The 17,598-nt window shown below is 51.4% G+C and overlaps 1 long non-coding RNA gene across 2 annotated transcripts; it reads left to right on the top strand.

Annotated features, from left to right (window-relative positions):
• Nucleotides 1-5,570: 5,570 nt before the first annotated feature.
• LOC116454427 lies at nt 5,571-16,555 on the top strand. 2 transcript variants are annotated; one of them, XR_004244098.1, is made up of 2 exons: nt 5,571-5,853; nt 13,072-16,555. It is a non-coding gene; the product is annotated as an uncharacterized LOC116454427 (long non-coding RNA). The 2 variants fall into 2 exon arrangements; XR_004244099.1 differs by having other exon boundaries at nt 10,677-16,555.
• Nucleotides 16,556-17,598: the final 1,043 nt, after the last annotated feature.

The following is a 17,598-nucleotide window of genomic DNA, read 5'->3' as shown; positions in this document are numbered from 1 at the left end:
CCTTGAGCCTGCAGCTCCCCTCTGGCCTCTGAGCAGCCAAGCCATGCCCTGAGAGCAGCGGGGGGAGCCCTTTGTGGGGATTCTGCTGGTTTCTCATCAAAGACAATGAGGGGTCTCTGAACCCTTTCCTGGGGTTCTGCAGGGTGCACCAGGCTCTGTGGCACACAGGTGATTTTCTAGGAAAAAGATATTGATATGGGGGCTGCAGAGCTAAGCAACAGACTCTGAGGATCTCCTGGGCACCCATGTTGCAGTCAGGGGGGACACAAAGGACACTGCAGGCAGATTAATTTCAGAATGTGCCATGTTCTCCTAGGAGCCGTGCTGGGTGATAGTGCCCCTGTTCCCACGCCAAACTGGCGAGACCCCCAGGTCTTTGTTGCAAAAATCTCCCTTTGTTTGGAATGATTTAAACAGAGTAAAAAGAACAGTTTGTTTTTAATAATGGATTATTATTGTTCATGAATCAAAAATGTATCACAATTATTTTTGCGTAAAGCTCCTTACCCAGTATGTGTTTTTCAAGCAGGAAGATACTACCAGGATATTTCTCCTATTTCTCCTGTTTTCCCAGCTGCAGATGCACAGTGAATCCTAATTAAAACCTTTAAGTCTTATTCCATTTACAAGAAGGAGTGTATCATTTTTCTTTTAGCTTTTTTTAATACAGGGTCTCAATGCCCATTACAAAAATTCCAATGCATCTTTGAAGTTAGCAGCTAATTATATTTCTCCAAGTTATATATCTGGAATTCTAGATGGGGAAAAGGCAATTACTTTTTCTCTCATTTAGCATAACAATCTCTGAAGCTTTACTGGCGCTCCAGTGAGTCATGCTATAGATCAGCGCCCGGGCTGGAGAGAGGAGGAATTTGGGGGGAAGGCAGGATGCTTGCTCAGCTCTTCCGGGCCCTTTCCCTTGTTAGTATGCTGTCCCCACCAGGACACTCGCTAATTGTTTGTCGAATGACCGCGGTGCTTTTTGCCTCGACAACTTTGCCGGGGAGGTCATTCAGCACATTCATTACGGGGCACCTGCTCGCGCTGCTGGAGCAAAGGGTCTGTCAGCATTTTCCAGGAGTTTATAACTTGGCTGCAAATGTTTGTGCGGAGCTGAAAATTGTTGCATGATTTCTCCCAGGCAGAAACCGGCTGGTTCTGCCCGTTTGTTCCCCTGTCACTTTTCCCAGGTGCTGTTGGCAGCGCTGCTGGCACTGTGAGCCCCTGCCCACCGGGCTGCGGGGACGCCGCGATGGGGATTGCTCTGGGCTCTGCAAGGAGAAACTCCCCCTCTGGCTCTGTCCAGACCGGCAGAGCAGGGAGGACGGGTCTGTGCAGCACGGGGACACAGGGCTCTGGGAGCCCCCAGGGGAGTGGCAGCGGCACGGGGCAGCCCGGGTGTAGGGACGGCTGGTGGACTGCTGGCCACGGGAGCCTCGGCCTTTGTTAGCTGAACTGCTATGAGCTTCATTTTAACACTCCTCTGCCACCTATTTTGAAAGATCTATTACGCTTGGAGCATCTTGCCTCTTTCTCAAAACTGAACTTCAAAACGCTTCCAGAAATGGGTCTGGAATTTGTGCATCAGCCCAGAGATGTGCGTTTGGCCAAGCTGTAGTACCCTCATTGTCCCTGCATGACAAGGAGTTTTGTAGATTTCCTGCTCATGGAGGCTGCACTTGTGATAATGTGAGGAAAACAAACCAAAACAAAACACCAAAACCAAAACAAACAAAAAGCCCTGAGGAAAAGAAATTCCCTTGCACATGCTGGAACAGGGAGAGAGACCAAAGCTGCTTCCCAGCTGGTTTCCAGCTCAGTGCCATATTTCTACCCCAGGACGGGAACACCACACTGATCCACATCAGCAGACAGCGCGCTCACTCTCCCTGCTGATTTATTCCTTCTGCTTCTGGATGTGTTTTGTTGCTGGGTAGTCCCAGACCACTGACTGTTTTTCCAGACTTGTCTGTGACACTGACACCAGAAGTGCTTTTGGAAGCAAAAGGATGGAAAAGGATTCAAATGAAAGGAGCCCAGAATTGGTGCAGTTAGCTCTGTAGGCATTGGGATGGCTTTGATTTCCTGCAAACTCTCACCATCTTTTCAAGCTGGAGAAATGCTGGTGGCCTCAGGACCAGGACACTGGTTTTCCCTACCGCAGGGCCCACAGCTCCCTGGCTCAGCCCGGTGGCTGCCCTGGAGGGACCTGTGGTGCCAAAGCCCCTCTTGGCTGTGGTGGGCGCAGGGTTCTCCCTGCCCTCGGACGCTCTGGGCTGTGACCGCTCCCAGAGCCCGGCTGTCCCGCCCTGGCCCGTGCCAGCCCAGCTGTGGCTGTGCGGTGACAGGGAAATGTCCCCCCCAGCACCTGAGCCAGGCAGAGCCAGCCCTGCTCTAGTCAACGAGAACAGGGCAGCCCCTTCCCCACGGGCATCCCCGGCCCCAGAAGGGGCACCCACTGGCCCCAGGGCCAGGCAGAGGCTGTGGCTGCCGGGGCCGTGACACTGAGACACTGCTGCTGGGGAACCTGTGCGAAATTAAATTCTCCACTTGGCTGGTCCGGGTGGCTTGGCTTTGCTCTGCTGACTTGTTCCTTCATTATTTTTTTGGCCGATAACTGACTGCAAGCTTGTCTTGTCTGTTTAATACCAGCACAGCAGCTCCAGGAGAGGCTCAAGCTTGTCAGTCTCGGCGAGCGCACACTGTATTGCTCTCCCCACTTCATTTACTTCATGGACAGGAGGGGAAAAGCCTCGAGGCGCTGCAGAGCTTGGCAGCGGGGATAGGGGGTTTCTCTGCAGGCTGGGTGCAGCCCCCCAGAGCAGCCCTGGGCAGGGCAGGCTGGGGCACAGGGAGACCTGCACATTTCCAGGGGAGATCGAAACTTGGATGGGGCCAGGCAAGCTAAGGACAGTAATTATTGAGATTAATCTCTCCCTCACACCTTGGAGCATGCTCAGGAAATCTCCAGGCACCCTTGCAGGCAGGTTTGCAATGGACTTGGCTGTTCTTGCTCTCGAGCACCTGGCGCAGCAGCACCTGTGGCTGTGGTGGGAGGTGGGTGCAGGGCTGGCATTTCCTCTCTGGACAGAAGAGATGTTATTTCTGAAGTACCTTCTCCCCGTGCCTGACTGTCCTGTGTGGACTAATGCACTTAGGGGAGCACAAGGGTCCCAAGCCACATGCCCAGGCAGATCCAGCCGTACCTGTCCTGGTGTTTTTGCAGCAGGGACAGAGGCGGGATCAGCCCGGTCCCCTGAGTGGGTCTTTGTCTGGAGGACAGGCCGCCTGCACTCAGCCGCAGAGCCCGGGCAGCCGGGTCCTTGGAGTAAGGCTTAGCAAACACAGTTGGTTTTTGTTTAATTAAGAGCAAGCAGAGAATTTAAAGACTGGGTTTTCTCCAACCTGTGGTAAATTAACCTCCTCCTTGCTCAGGAGGACAGGAACGCTCCAGATCAATGATCTTACTGATGCCTGGCTTCTCCTCCTTTGGAGGGAGAAAGGGACAGAGAGCATCAGCCCCTGCCGCTGCCTTTGGGGCAGCAAGTGGAGTGACTGTGGGTAATGATGATGAATGGCATGATTAAAGCTGGAACTCAGACCTACAGCTGGAATTTTAGACCCTATTCACAGAATAATCCAGCTCCTGCTGTGCAATTTGGGGGCACTTAGAGGGCAGCTGCAGGCAGTGGGTTGCTCCAGGCAAAGCCCCCGACAGACAGACACCCCTGACTCACGCTGTGTTCAAGGGACCAGAGGGCTCCTGTTCCCATGTCAGGTTTGGTGCAGAGCTACTCGCAGTGTGGCTGTGGCCATGCCAGGGGGTGCCAGCATCCTGTGACAGCCACCAGAGGATATGTGGGCACCCATGGGTGAGATGTGCCTGAATAGGGACCACTGGATTGTGGCTTTTGTCCCTCTGGGTCCTGGGCAGAAAATAAGTCACCGAATTTTTTAAGATTTTTGTGCATTTAATAAAAACTGGTGGATTTATAAATGTCTCAGAAATCACACAGACACAATATCTGCAGCTCTGCCTGGGCAATGCTGGGCCTTGCCTGCAGTTTTTGCTTTTCTAAACTCCTTCTTTAAATGTATTTTTATACAGCAGTGTTGACCTTTTCTGCCAGCCCCTGTGGAGTGAGGTTGTATCTTGTGTAAAAGTCATATCAAATGGGCCACAAAAAATCACTCTTGCCTGATTAAAATGAATAGTCTAGACAACGTGTGCATTTTCCTTCTGTGTCGTTAGCTTTGTGTGAGAGCTTGCAGCAATCAGGGCTTTTATGGGAGAAACACAGCTACAGGTACCGCGAGCTGCCTTAGCGGATACTAATTACAATCCCTGTAAGGATTGATTTGCGAAGAAAATTTCTATTGCCTCAAGGACAAACGTTTGTGCAAATCATATTATTGTGTATGAGAAATTGGTAACACTTTATGAAATGGTTCGTTTATAAATACTTTACTATTTATTAAATTAAATGGTCTTATAACAATCCTTTTGCTAAGTTAAAATATCTTAAGTGTTCTGGTTTTACATTATTTCTGTGCTATAAAGCTGGCTGTTAGGGCTTGGTTGGCGTCACCTGTTAAGACTATTGTTGCTGCAGTTTGTAACACACTGTGTCTGACACTGTGGTGCCCATACATAGTGCTGGTGTCAGAGCAGCAGCTCCCCTGAGCACCTCCTCTCCCCTACTTCATTCGGACCTGAAGTTCTGGAACAGCATAATTTTGAAGTTGCCTGTTTCCTTGAGCGTGGGGTTTGACTGTGGCAAATAACACAGACTTTGTCTGTGTTGCATGTTTGGCTCATGGCACAAGAAGTGGGTGCCCAGCCCTCTCCTGTGGCACCAGCAGATCCCTGATCCACCCAGTAGGAGATCCAGCTGTTGCATAGAGAAGGATCAGACTGTTCCTGTACTTCATACATCCCCGGATCTGGACCTTTCCAGAGAGGAGCTGGAAGACACCTGCAGGTGGGAAGCATTTTGTGTTGCCTCCAAACCATTAGGCCCATTCAGATATTGTTCTTGTGGACAAGCCAAGTGTATCCCACGGTGTGGGGGCTGCACCTTGCTCCTGGTTTAGATCTTCAAGACCCAGTGGGTCAAGAGCTGCTTTCTTATTTTCCTATGGGAGCACTCTTTGCAATCTCACGGTGACTGGTGCTGTATCCAGGCTGCCCACTGTCCACTTGACCACACTTCCAACATGGCAATTTTTCCAGTCCTGTTATGCATTTTACCTGGAGGAATTAGAAGAGGAAGAAGCGTTGCCTTGCATGGGAGGCGTGTGAGGCGGCAGTGCTCATCCTGGGTGGCACACACAGCCAGGAAGACGGACGGGAGCAGTGGTCACACCTGTCAGTCATCAGATACCTGTTGGTCCTGCACGTTACTGGTGCTGTGCCAGCGCTCCCAGGCTGACCAGGTTCATTCCTACTTTGAGAAGTTGCCCCTGCCTTCCAAAATTCTTGTCTGCTCTGGAAAACAAGCGGATAAGACATCTTTACTGAGCTAGAAATTTCTCTTGAATGTCCTCTCTCTAATTTATGTTCCCTCTCACTTCACTGCCTGCAGCAAAGCCCATTAATGGTGGCAGTTTGTGACACAACTGAAGGCTCCTCTAAGGGGCAGCTCTCCCGCGATTCCACCGTGCACTGACTTTGGAGGCGTTTGCTGGCGTGGTGAGGCTCAGCTTCCCCCTCTGTTTCCCAGGCTCCAGAGACTAATCCTTCCTTTGGCTGCCTCTGCTGCTGCTATGGCAATATTTTCTCCCCCATCGTGGTAATCACGCAATGGTCTCTGAGAACAGCAGGAGAAGCTGTGCCTGGTAGATGCATAAAAGGTAAGATGAACTACATGTCATAAAACTTTTAAAAGTTCCTTTTTTGTGTTTGTGCGGGGGTTATTTTATATGGCTTTTGATATGAAGCTAAAATTGCACATCAAAAAGGATAATGCATCTTTAAGCTGTTACAATGACTTCTAAATTTTTCATTTAATGTCAGTGAGGAAAAAACCCCTCAGTTGGCTGAGTTACGTTGGTGAGATGGCTGTTTCATTCCATAAAGTGTCTGCAGTGGATTTGAACAGTAGGAAATCCAAGGGTGATAAATAGCTATTTCTAAGTAAATTTCATGCAATTGCCCTTTGGTTAAAGTCTTTCCTCTCAGCACTTTCCTGTGCACATAGCCCAACTAATAATATTCAGGAGCAAGTGCTTTCCAGTGTGACAACTGATTGCACTTTGAAGCAGTAAATGGCTGATTTCATAATTGGTATAATTTTTCACAAGTACCTGAATGTCATATACAGAAAGAATAAGCAACCTGGACTTAATACGGGAGCTTTTTCAATTCTCCTAAAAATCAATAATGTATTAAACCCCTCTAACTGATTAAAATAATGTGAACCCTGAGTAGGTTTTGTGAGGAAGGCAGGTTTCTTCAAGGGTGGCAGATTTATGGCAAAAGGGTTAATACATGGGGAGAACAGGGATATGTTACAGATGGAGTCCGTTTTCCTAATTAAACTTTTATCAAGATTTTCCCGGTTTGAATTGTTTCACTTAGCATGATGGGAAGGAGCATTTCCTTTGGTGTTCAGGGCAGCTACTGCCATTTGTGCAACACCAGGATCTCTGACCTCACGGAAGGGGTGAGGATTGTGAGGAGAAGAAAAAGGAATCCATTCTGAAAACAGCACGCTGGCTCTGGAGGGTCCTGCTGCCCTGTGGCAGGAGAGGGTGCAGGGCGGATTTCGGGGGAGAGCTGCACTGGTATCAGTGCTGGCTGTGTCAGGACCCGAGCCTGGGGCACACGACAGGTCCAGCCTGGGGACAAGGCTGCTGTGGGGGCTGTCCTGGGGTGTGGGGGGCACCTCCATGCCCAGGGGCCTCTTTGCACGGAAAAGTTCAAGTAGCATCACAGAGAGGTGAATGTGACTGCAGAGTTACAGAAGACAGAGCCTCTCACCAGGAGGCAAACAGGAGGGGTTTTTTTCCCCACGATTTTATGATTTCTCAAAATCCTTTCATACTATTGTGGAAAGATGTCTGAGGATCTATTGAGAGAATATTTATAAAGCTAAAGCAAAGGTGCAGCCTGAAGGCAGGGAAATGCAGGTGGCCTGGGCACGGGTGGGGACAAGGGTGGGGAGGGGAGGGGAGCGGGCACCTGGCACCTGGGTGGGTGTCTGGGGTGCAGCAAGAGCCACCCTCCCTTGCTGGCAGCACCACGTGTGGCCGGTGCCGGGGGTCAGAGCAGTGGGATGTGCATGAATGCCTCGAGGGAAGATTAAGAAACAAGAGCACTCATGTTAAAGCCTGGGCAAGCTGCAGGAGCCCACGGAATCATGTCTGTCCCCAGCACGCTGGGCACCCGCCTGGCCTGGCACGGTGGCACCGAGGCCCCTCTGCCTGGGGAAGCCACGTCCCCAGTTGCTCCCACACGGGGCAGTGGGGGTGGGAGTGCATGTCACTGCCAGACCGGACTTGCATTTCCCCCAGGAAGAGTGCACTCCTTCCCAGGGGACCACAGGCAGGTGGATTGAGGAATCTATTTAAACTTCTCAAGATCATGATCAGACATCTTAAGCTCTGCATTATTCACGTTTGTCTGTTGTTTCTAACTCATTTCCTATTTTCCAGCTGAGGGACTCTGCCAGAAGCACTCTTTGCCAGAGATTAAAACAATTTAGGAAGCAGACACCCAATTCCTTTCTTTGGATAGTAGGCAGATTGGATATCTGTGAGAAGCAAGCAAATTTTATTATCAACAGATAGTTTGCTACTTAACTATCCTTAAGAACCCCCCAGTATTTGCAGGTGTTTGTTGGTTGTCCTGAGCCAAAAGGCACACGTGGCACATGCCCAGCCGTGGTGGCTGGCCCAGCCTGTGCCCAGCCTGTGCCCAGCCTGTGCCCAGTGCCCCCGAGGGACACTGGCACCCAGGAGGGCAGCGTGGGGAGCAGGTACTTAATGGCAGCAAAGGTGCTGGAAAACAAATGTGCCTGGTGCAGGAGGAAGAGCCCAACCCAACGAGCTCCTTGGGAGCTCTGGCTCCATGGACTGTGCTCTGCCCATCTCCAGTGTTTATACTGAGGCCAAGGGACACAGGGAATGACATTTATGTCATTCGCCGTGGCTGTCCTTGGTTTGTATCAAAATAGCTGTTTTAAATGTAATTATCACTAACTTGGGAAAATGCACCATTAGATATGTAAATTTATTGGCTAATGGATGCGCACGGCAGATCATAGTGGATGGGACTCGGATAACCAAATTGGAACAATTTCTCAGCTTGTTAAGCAGGTTCCCAGGGGTGGGTTTTGGTATCTGGAGGTCTCCCAGGTACCTTCCCTATAGCTCACCTGGGACCTGGCGCTTCCTCTCAGGGAAGGTGCACATCCTGCATTCCCAGTGTGTTTAGGGTGGTGCAGGAAGTTCTGCAGGAGTCCAGGAAGACAAAGGGGATGGCTCTTAAAATTGTACAAGGATCCAGAAAAAAATCATGGAGTCATTCATCAGGATTGCTGTAGTTCTTGACCACATAGTCAATGATTTATTTAATCTTAATATATTCCACAAAGAGTCCCCATATTTCCATAAATATGTCATATCTACCTAATACATAGTAATGAACCTGCTCCAAGGGTAAATAAATAAGATCTAAGCTCAGAAAGCCAATGTTCATCAAAGGCAGATATACAGATATTGAGTCCTTTAAAGTACCATTCTTCACAGCAATCACAACCAAGTTTGGCAATTCATAACGTGTCAAGTCAATTAGAAATCCCGGGGGGCTCGGCGCGAGCCCCAGCCGGGGGCCCGGCGCTGTGCACACGCGAGGGGCACACGCGAGGGGCACACGCGAGGGGCACACGCGAGGGGCACACACGAGGGGCACACGCGAGGGGCACACGCTGGCCAGGGCGTGGGCGCGAGACGTGTCAGACCCTGCAGGGAGCCCCGCCAGCACTGCCCCTCCACGGGCATCATGGGCTGTCAGTGATTCTAAGAGACTGATCCATACAAAGTCGTGGAATCACTGAGGCTGGAGAAACCCTCTAAGACCAAGTCCAACCCCTGTCCCCAAGTGCCACATCTGCACATCTTTTAAATCCCTCTGCGGAAGGTGACTTCACCACTGCCCTGGGCAGCCTCTGCCAACACCTGACCACTCTTTCCCTAAAGAAATTGTTCCAAATATCCAATCTAAACCTCCCCAGCACAATTTGAGGCTGTTTCCTCTTGTCCTGTCCCTTGTTCCCAGGGAGCAGAGCCCAATCCCTCACCTGTCAGGGAGTTGTGGAGAGCCAGAAGGCCCCCCTGAGCCTCCTTTTCTCCAGGCTGAGCGCCCCACAACTCCCTCAGCCACTCCTCAGCCCCAGACCCTTCCCCAGCTCCACTGCCTAGCTCTGGACACGCAGAGTGTTGTTTACAGCTGCTGCTCTCAGGTAGGGATTCCATGAGAGGGACTTTTAGATTTCACACACAGAAGAATTTGCTGAATTTTGTTTTGAGAATTGTCTATTATGAAAAAAAAATTGAAATAATTTTAAACAGAAAATTTGACTTGGACTGTTTTAATTTATCTTATTCCATTTTTCCATGAAGTTACATACAGCGGTACATAACATGATGTAATATGCTAATGTAAATATTTTCATACAAATACATTGAAAATGCCTAAAAATGTGGCTGCAAAGGGAAATAACTAATTTTTTATAGGTTGCACCTTCTTAATCTTATTTTCTACAGCAAAGTATTTCATGTTTTTTTATAATTAGTTTGATGAAGTCAATAATAATAGAATATTCTGATTATGTCAATATGACATGTAATATTATGCACTTCTCTACTATTATGCATATTATGACATGACTTGACATGATATGACAGGTCACATTATGCACTAGTACTGATGTCATAAAATAATGCAAAAGTAATGAAAACATATTTTGAAGTGAAAAATTTTAAAAGGAATTGATGACTTTTCCTAAGAGAAATTCCAAAGCAAATCTTTTTCCTTTCCATTTTCAAGTTTGTTGCACTGGGTTACTCCACTCTTCCCCCAAGTAAAACCTTCCATTCCCCAGCCTCAGCTTTGCTGCCTGCTTGTTGCTTTGTTCACCCACAGCAATTGGGCTTGGTGTTGGCTTTTAAAGCCTCCCAGGAGGAGTGTGTCAGGAGCACAGAAACCTGGAGCTCGGGGATGTGTCCTGGCACATGAGATGACGTGGGTGACAATGACACTGGCTGACACCAGACTGGCACGTGCTCCACTCGTGAGCTCTCGGGTGAAGTGCACAGCATGCCGATCCTGATTTGTATTCGTTTTTACAGGGATGCAATGATAATTCCCACCTCCCGGAAATACTAAACAGTTCAGAAAACATTTATAGCAGGTTGTTGGTGAGCTGGGTGCTTGTGAGCCTGAGCCTGCCCTGTGCCTGTGGCTGATGCGACTGCAAAGGTGCAGATACCCTATGCAAATCATTAAGAAAACGTGGAAATATTGGCAGGCAGGTGGGAGTTACAGTGGCCTGGAGACTGAAGCAGGAATCCAACATGGGCACTAGGGACTGCAGGCTGTGCTCGATATTCTCCCACAACGGCTGGGATTCGGATTCATTTTTAATGAAACACTTTTTGCTACAATCCTACAGCAGCCCCAAATGGTGGCAGACAAGAGGACGCCAGGTGGAAGATCTGCTCCCTTCTCGCCTGCTTCCCGAGTCCCTCTGTGAGGGAAACCCCCTCGACGGCCGTGGGGACCAGCGGGGACAGAGTGGCTGCGGGACAGCGGGCGGGGGCGAGGGCTGGCGGCCGCGGGGCAGCGGTGCCAGCGCGGGCAGGCGGCGTGAGGCGGATGAAGGGGGAGGATGAGTGTGAGCTGGGGCAGGGCAGCCCGGTCTCTCAACCTCTGCCCGTGTCCGTCCCACAGCCAGGCTGCTGCCCGGGGGGCAGGCACAGGCTGAGGGGGTGCTGGTGGCACTGCCTCAAAACCGGGCACCCCCGCCCCGGGTTTGGCTGCCGGGCTCCGGCGCAGCCATGCAGGACCTACTGGTGGGTGCCAGCCCTGTCTGGCCGCACTGGGGGCATTGGGGGAGGCAGTGTCCCCTCCCTATCACCACCTGCCTTGCCGCGGCCTCTGCCCGCGGTGCCCGGGATGGGCAATGCTGCGGACAACTGGCACCGGAGACCCCGGTGACACGAGCAAGGTCACCCAGGGACCGCAACAGTGTCATCCTCAAACGGAAATGTCATTTTTTATTATTCAGAGCTGACAGAGGGCTCAGAATGAAGGCAGCTGATGGCTGAGGGAGCTTCAGCTCGGGCAGCCCGGCCCCGGCTCCCAGCCCTCTCCCGCACGGGGTGGGCTCGGAGCCCCGCGGAGCCCCCATCCTCCTCCTCGATGGCTGCGGGGCTGCGGCCGCCGACGGGGGCTGCCGGTCCTGGGAGACCCCGAGCAGTGGCGGAGCGGGCGGCTGGGTGGGAGCCCCAGTTCCGAGGGGTCCGGGAGGGTGCGGCTGGGTGGGAGCCCGAGTGCCGGGAGCTGGGCGAGTGCTGCTCCTCGCCAGCCCCTCCACCTGCCCTGGGCTGCAGGGGAGCCTGCAGGAGGGAGAGGGCCTGGAGGGACCCCCCAGCCGGGGAACAAGGACCGGGGCTCGGCTCTCTTTCCCCCCCGGCCCCTCACCGTCGCTGCCCGGCCCCTCCACGCCCGCTCCGGCCACGGCAGCGCAGCCCCAGGGCGGAGGTCACTGGTGTTCCGTGAATGCAAATGAACGGGGTTCGATCCAAATTGCATTTCCTCTCCTAGCACGGCGTATGACGGCACATTAAAGCCTATAATATTCCGCTGCTGCTCTTTTGCATGATTTTTTAATTAAAAAACTATGGAGTAAACAAACATTCTGCTCTGGAGTAGCCCTGCAGAGACCCATCCAGAGGCACATTCACAGCCCTCCACTTTTTCAAGAAAGTTTATATCTTAACAAAAAAACCCCCAATAATAATATCACCCACCCTAACAGTTAGTATTGGGTAAAAGTTTGAAGTGAAAGGCAGCTGGCAACCTTCTCCAGCCCGTGAAATGATATTAACATTTTATTATTCTAAGGTGAGCTTTTTGAAACGGAATTTTAAATGTTACCCTGCTGTTCCAGAACACAAAAACCTTTAATTTTATGCAAATGAACAGCGAGGAGCTGAGCGCTTAATGTAAACGAACACTTTCTTTGTAGGAGAGGTTGGAAGGGAAAAAAAAATTCCCAGGGATTCTTTAATTGCTGTCTGAAATTATGTAAATCCCAGCGCTAGGCAGAACGCAATTATCCCGTGCCCCTCTCTGCCAGCATTGCTAATGTCTAACAAAATATCGGTGGGTGACATTTAGTCGAGGTAATGCAAATGAGAATTAATTTTTTTTCCAAGACAAAGGGCAGCTAAAAGATCACCTCGTTCCTGCGCGGAGGGGGCAGAGCGGGGGGCGAGGGCAGCGGGAACTGGGCCGTGTGGTGCTGGGGGCAGCAGGACCCAGCCCACAGCCCAGCAGCACTGCTTTCGCTTTTATTTCTTAGCGGGATGAAGCCTGGGGAGCGGGGAGGGGTGGTGGGGGAAGAGGGGGGGAAGGTTGGTTGTTTGTTTTTCTTTTTAATTCATGGTCATCCCAGCCCGAGGGCAGGGTGGGAACCATGATTGAAACCCACTAATGGCTCTGGCTGGTGGTGGGCAAAGGCGGCAGTGATTTATCACCTCCCCGTGCTGATAACTAGCAATAATTCTATTAAATATTCAGAGTGAGGCTTTGCAACACAATTATCAAACGGGGTTTGTTAGTGCAGAAATGCTCCTCGAGCACAGAAAGGGGCTGCGGGTGCAGGGAAGGGGATCCTCTGCAAAGGGCAAAACCTGCCCAACTGTGTCACCCCGGCCTGGGCGACAGCTTACCCAGCTCGGAGGCTGGGGGTGGCCCCAGTTTCTGCAGGAGAAATCAGGGAAGTCGTAAGGGGATTTTCCTCCTTTTCTCTTTTTATTTTTCTTTTGGTTCTTGTATCTCAGATCTCCCTTTGCTTCAAAGGCCGTAAGAGATTGTGACTCCACCAACCTTTTAAATGGAAAAGGGAACCCCGGTGGAAGCTGTCGTGAGGCAGGGCGGGGCTGTGTGAAGAGGGATGAAGGACACGGATGCTCAGAAGGCTCCAGATCAGGGTAAGAAGTGCTTGTGGAATTATCCTTTGAAATGTACGCTTTGCAGGAAGGCCCCAGGGATCATCAAACTGAGGAGCTGGGCTGAGTTGCACCATCTGCTCGGGATTTAGGACAGGCAGAGCTGTGAAAGTATGAATTAAAAGTACAGAGTAGCAGGAAATAGTTTCCCCTTGCCCCATCTTTTGGAAGCAAAGCTGGGTGGCTGGTGCCACCCTCATGCTGTGGCACTCCCTGTGCCAGGGCTGGGTCACTGGGGCCCAGCTGGGACCCTGAAACCCCGGACCTGTACCGTGGGCCTTGCTGCCCGACCCGAGCGTGGCTGCTCTGGCAAAGCTCAGGCACATCCCAGTTTTTGTATTCAGTTCTTGCTGCATCAGCTCCCCGTGGTCCTGCTACAGCAGCAGGCGAGGGGCCGATGCCCACATGAAGCCCTGCACCTAGGGGCTCTCCTGGTCACCACCTGCCTGCTACTTGCTCTGCAGTCCTGATTATGAGTTTAGGAGCTCCAGGAATGGATATATCATCTGTTTCTCATTGCATTCCCTTTCCTCTGAGTTGCTGAAGCCAGTGCACTGAGAAATGCATTCCCTGACACCACACCAGGAGCACCAGCCTGCCAGCCCCTCCTCAGACATGCCAGGCACCCAGAGGGGCTGCACACTGGGGCAGTCCTGCCATGCAGGTACATGCCAGGGGAGGAAGGTGAGGTGGTGCAGCTGCAGGCAGGAGCTGTCCGTCACCTGCAGGACCCTGCTGCCCTCCAGACAGAGGCTATCCTTGTCCTCTGGAAATTTATAATCTATAATCCAAGATTTAGACTCTTCAAAGCTTTATGCCTGTCTTTAACCTGTAGCATATGCATAGTCTCAATGGGATTTCTCATCTGCTAAGAGTTAAGCACGTACATAAATCTCTGCAGGCTGGGGCCCAAGGCATTCCCACGCACAGCATTCCTGTGCTCAGGGGTCATGGAACAGCCCGTGAACCCACTGCCTGAGCGTGTGTCAGCACGGGGGGCACGCCGAGCCCCTGGCACTTGTGCCAGCCTCCTGAGCATTTCCCAAGCAGTTTGGATGCTGTGGGGGTGTTGAACTTCTGACACCACCTTTGGCAAATCCACTCTCTGAGCCAGCACCTCCAGGAAGCGGGCAGGGGGATAACAGCCGGAGGTGAGCCAAGCGGGGAGCAGCCGTGTGCAGCTGCAGACAGCATTTGAGTCAGAGTGGGAGCAGAACAGAGCTCAGGACAGCGCTGGCGTGCCAGGTACTTGGCATGGAAAGGGAAGCATGCTGAAGGCTCGCGGTGCAGCAAGGCTCTCCCTTGCCTCCCTCCCCATGGACTGCTTGCTCACAGATGTGGCCAGGGCAGCGTGCGAGGACCCGGAGCAACGTGTGCAGCTGCTCCACTCCAGCCCAGCTCATCTAGTGCAGCCTGCAGCCTCCTGTGCGCAGGCACTCTCATGTAGATTTGTCACCAGGTGCTATCGAATCAGCTTCATTTTCACCAATGCAAGCTGGTCCAGTGTGACCCAGATGTAAGAAAGCAGCAGCTTTTTTGCAGACTGGTAGAACTGGTAAAGTGCATGCCAGCCGCAGTACATCCTCCTGACAGCCTGTGCTTATGGGGTGATTGTATGTAGCAGCACAGTTTTTTCAGGGCCTGGGCTATTAGATTCACTGCATCAATCTCCAGGCTTTTGTTTTCATGTTGTAATCTTTGCCATCAAATGACAAAAAAAGAGGAAATACACTTCACATTTAAAATCATCCCAGTGAAGCCCTTTTTTCCCCTTCATGTAATGTTGTTTTAACTCAGGTGATGTGACCTTCCACTAAACTCTTTCCACTTCATATCCGGTGTTTTCAATGGGAACAGATTAGTCCTCTTTAATTTGGGGTTAGAAAATCCAGGCAAAGCCATCAAGTGAGAAGCAGCATTTAATAAATGCCTCGTGTTCTGCAGCATTCAGTTTTCTGAGGGCAAAATTGCGTTCATTTCCCTGAAGCCTCACCTGCCCAGGCAGGCAGCCGTGGCCGTCAGCAGCCCCCGCACCGCGGCTCGGCCGCGCTCGCCGTGCGCCCGCAGTGCTCGGGTCAGCTGCTGTTTGTCAAAGCAGCCGCGGCCGCGGCCCCAGGCAAAGCGCTGAGCGAACACGGCACTCTCTGAACTGACCCGGGCACTTAGCCTTTCTGAGAAATATTTATGGAAAGGTCAGCAAATGCTTTGTGACAGGACGCTGGCACATCCCTAACCCTCTCCTCTCCCGCTCCCTGCCTCGCCCACGTGCCAGGCGCGGAGCAAACCAGGGCTGGAGCCCCCGCGACGTTTCCTCCTCCAGGTCGCACAGATGCCACTGCGAGCCCCTGTGCTGGGGACGCGGTTCTGGCCCTGTCCCGTCTGTTTCCAGGATGTTCCTGCATCAACCAGATGATTTCCCTTGTGCTCCCACGCCATCAGGGTTGTGCTGTGGGAAGCAAAGCCCTTCTCGCCGTGCCCTTTCTGGACTGGCCACAGCCTCTGATCCACAGTCCTCATCTCTGCATCACCACCTTCCCTCGGAGCTGAGGTCTGGGAGCTGTGGTTGGACAGGAATGAGCAGAACCTGTTACTGCAGTGCTGGCGAGAAGGCAGCACTGTGTGGGGTGACAGCAGGATGGCTCCGCGCGCTGACTGTGGCAGCACCAGCTGCCTTTTCCTGATGGCACCAGGTACCTCAGGCTCCAGAGCCAACTGCAATTCCCCATCCTATCGCCAGTGGTTCCTGGATCAAACATGCTTTTGCTGTGCTTGCCGTGACAATGCCCAGGCAGCCCCAGCTCCCAGCACTGCTGCCCCATCTGCTGGCCCCGTCTTTGCCTCTCATCCCACTGTCAGCAGTGCCAACTGCCCAACCTGGCAGCTCCTACCTGTGAGGAAGCAGACAGACAGACAGAGCAGCAACAGAAACCAATCACTCTGAACAGATTTACCAGCTAGAAAGTTTCTTGTGAGAAAATAGAGCAGTGAGGAGCACATGCTCCTGAGAAGGAAACAGGCTTACATCCCTGAGCTCTCCTGCCCTGGAATGGCCTGGGCTGCTAAGCAGATCAGAGCAAAACCCTCCTGTAGCTGGGTAATTCCGCCTCTTTCTGATAATCCGGTAACGCCATTAGTGGAGAGTCTGGCAGGAGGGAGCTGTGATGGGAAAGCACTGCACCTCCACACACATGGCAGATTAAAAAGGACTTAATCACAGAGCAGCCACAAAGTGCACTATGTGACATTATTCCTCTGAAATAAAATTTTACATACAGCCTATCTGAGAGCAGCACAAAATAAATACTTTTAAAATCTATGATTACTATAGGGTTGGTTTTTTTTTTTTTTATTTTATATTGGTGGCTGAGTTCTGCTCTTGCTCCAAGGGATTAGAGGGATAATTCCATTACAATTTAGTAACAAGATTAAAAGAGCCAGTTATCCATTTATGGGGGTCTATGGAAACGAGCAGTGGCTTCTGGAGGTCTCGGGCTCTGGGTAGGTGTATCACTCACATCACAGACACATCCAAATCAGGTTAAGGCACAGGCAGGACATACCCGAGGTGAAAAGGTCTCTGTGGCCACCTGTCCTGGCTTTACTGGGACAAGTGTTCAGGGGTTCGCAGGGTGAAAGGACACAGATGGGGAGATGTCCTAGTGTGAAAGGTCATGGAGCAAAGGAGAAAGGCAGGAAGAACAAAGAGTGCTCTAGAGACAGAACCCTTAGAGCAAGGTCTGGGACACCAGGGTTTTGGCATCTGTCCTATTGCCACAGCTGGGATAGGAATTTGAGACAGCTTCCACGGCAAATTTAGTTTCGTCCTTTTCAGAAGCAAATTCCAAAATTCTTGAACACTTTTTTCTCCAAATTCTCTGTGATCTTCTGTCTGAAAATGAGCATGGTAGAAGGTGCAAACATGGGAGATGTGGAGGAAGGAAGCTCTTTAGCTGTATTCATGAGTGCCTTTGGGAATGCCCTGGTAGTGCTGGTCCAGCTCTGCCCCACAGCTTGGAAATCCCAGTCTGAAACCCTCTCACAAGAAAATAACATTCCCGTCAAGCTGCATATGTGGGACTGGCATGAAACAACCCAGGGTTAGAAACTGGCCATCATAGTATTGTTGTGTGTATCCTCTGTACTGATTAACAGATTAATTGATATTTAATTGATAGCACTGTCAGAGCAGGACTTTAGCACATGCTGATTGTCCCACTGGCTGCTGCTAACAAGGCTGAAGAGCATTTAGTATAAATCCATAGGATTCATGCTTGCAAAAGATGCAGGAGCTGCTTTGGAGGCAGCAAAGACCTGAGTTCATGGAGTGCAATGACCAGTCACACTCAGCAAGGTCCTTCT

The sequence above is a fragment of the Corvus moneduloides genome, chromosome 21 (assembly GCF_009650955.1).
Source record: "Corvus moneduloides isolate bCorMon1 chromosome 21, bCorMon1.pri, whole genome shotgun sequence".
NCBI classification, from domain to species: domain Eukaryota; kingdom Metazoa; phylum Chordata; class Aves; order Passeriformes; family Corvidae; genus Corvus; species Corvus moneduloides.
Note: the sequence above shows the minus strand (reverse complement) of the source record. Positions and strands in the feature narration are given on the sequence as shown.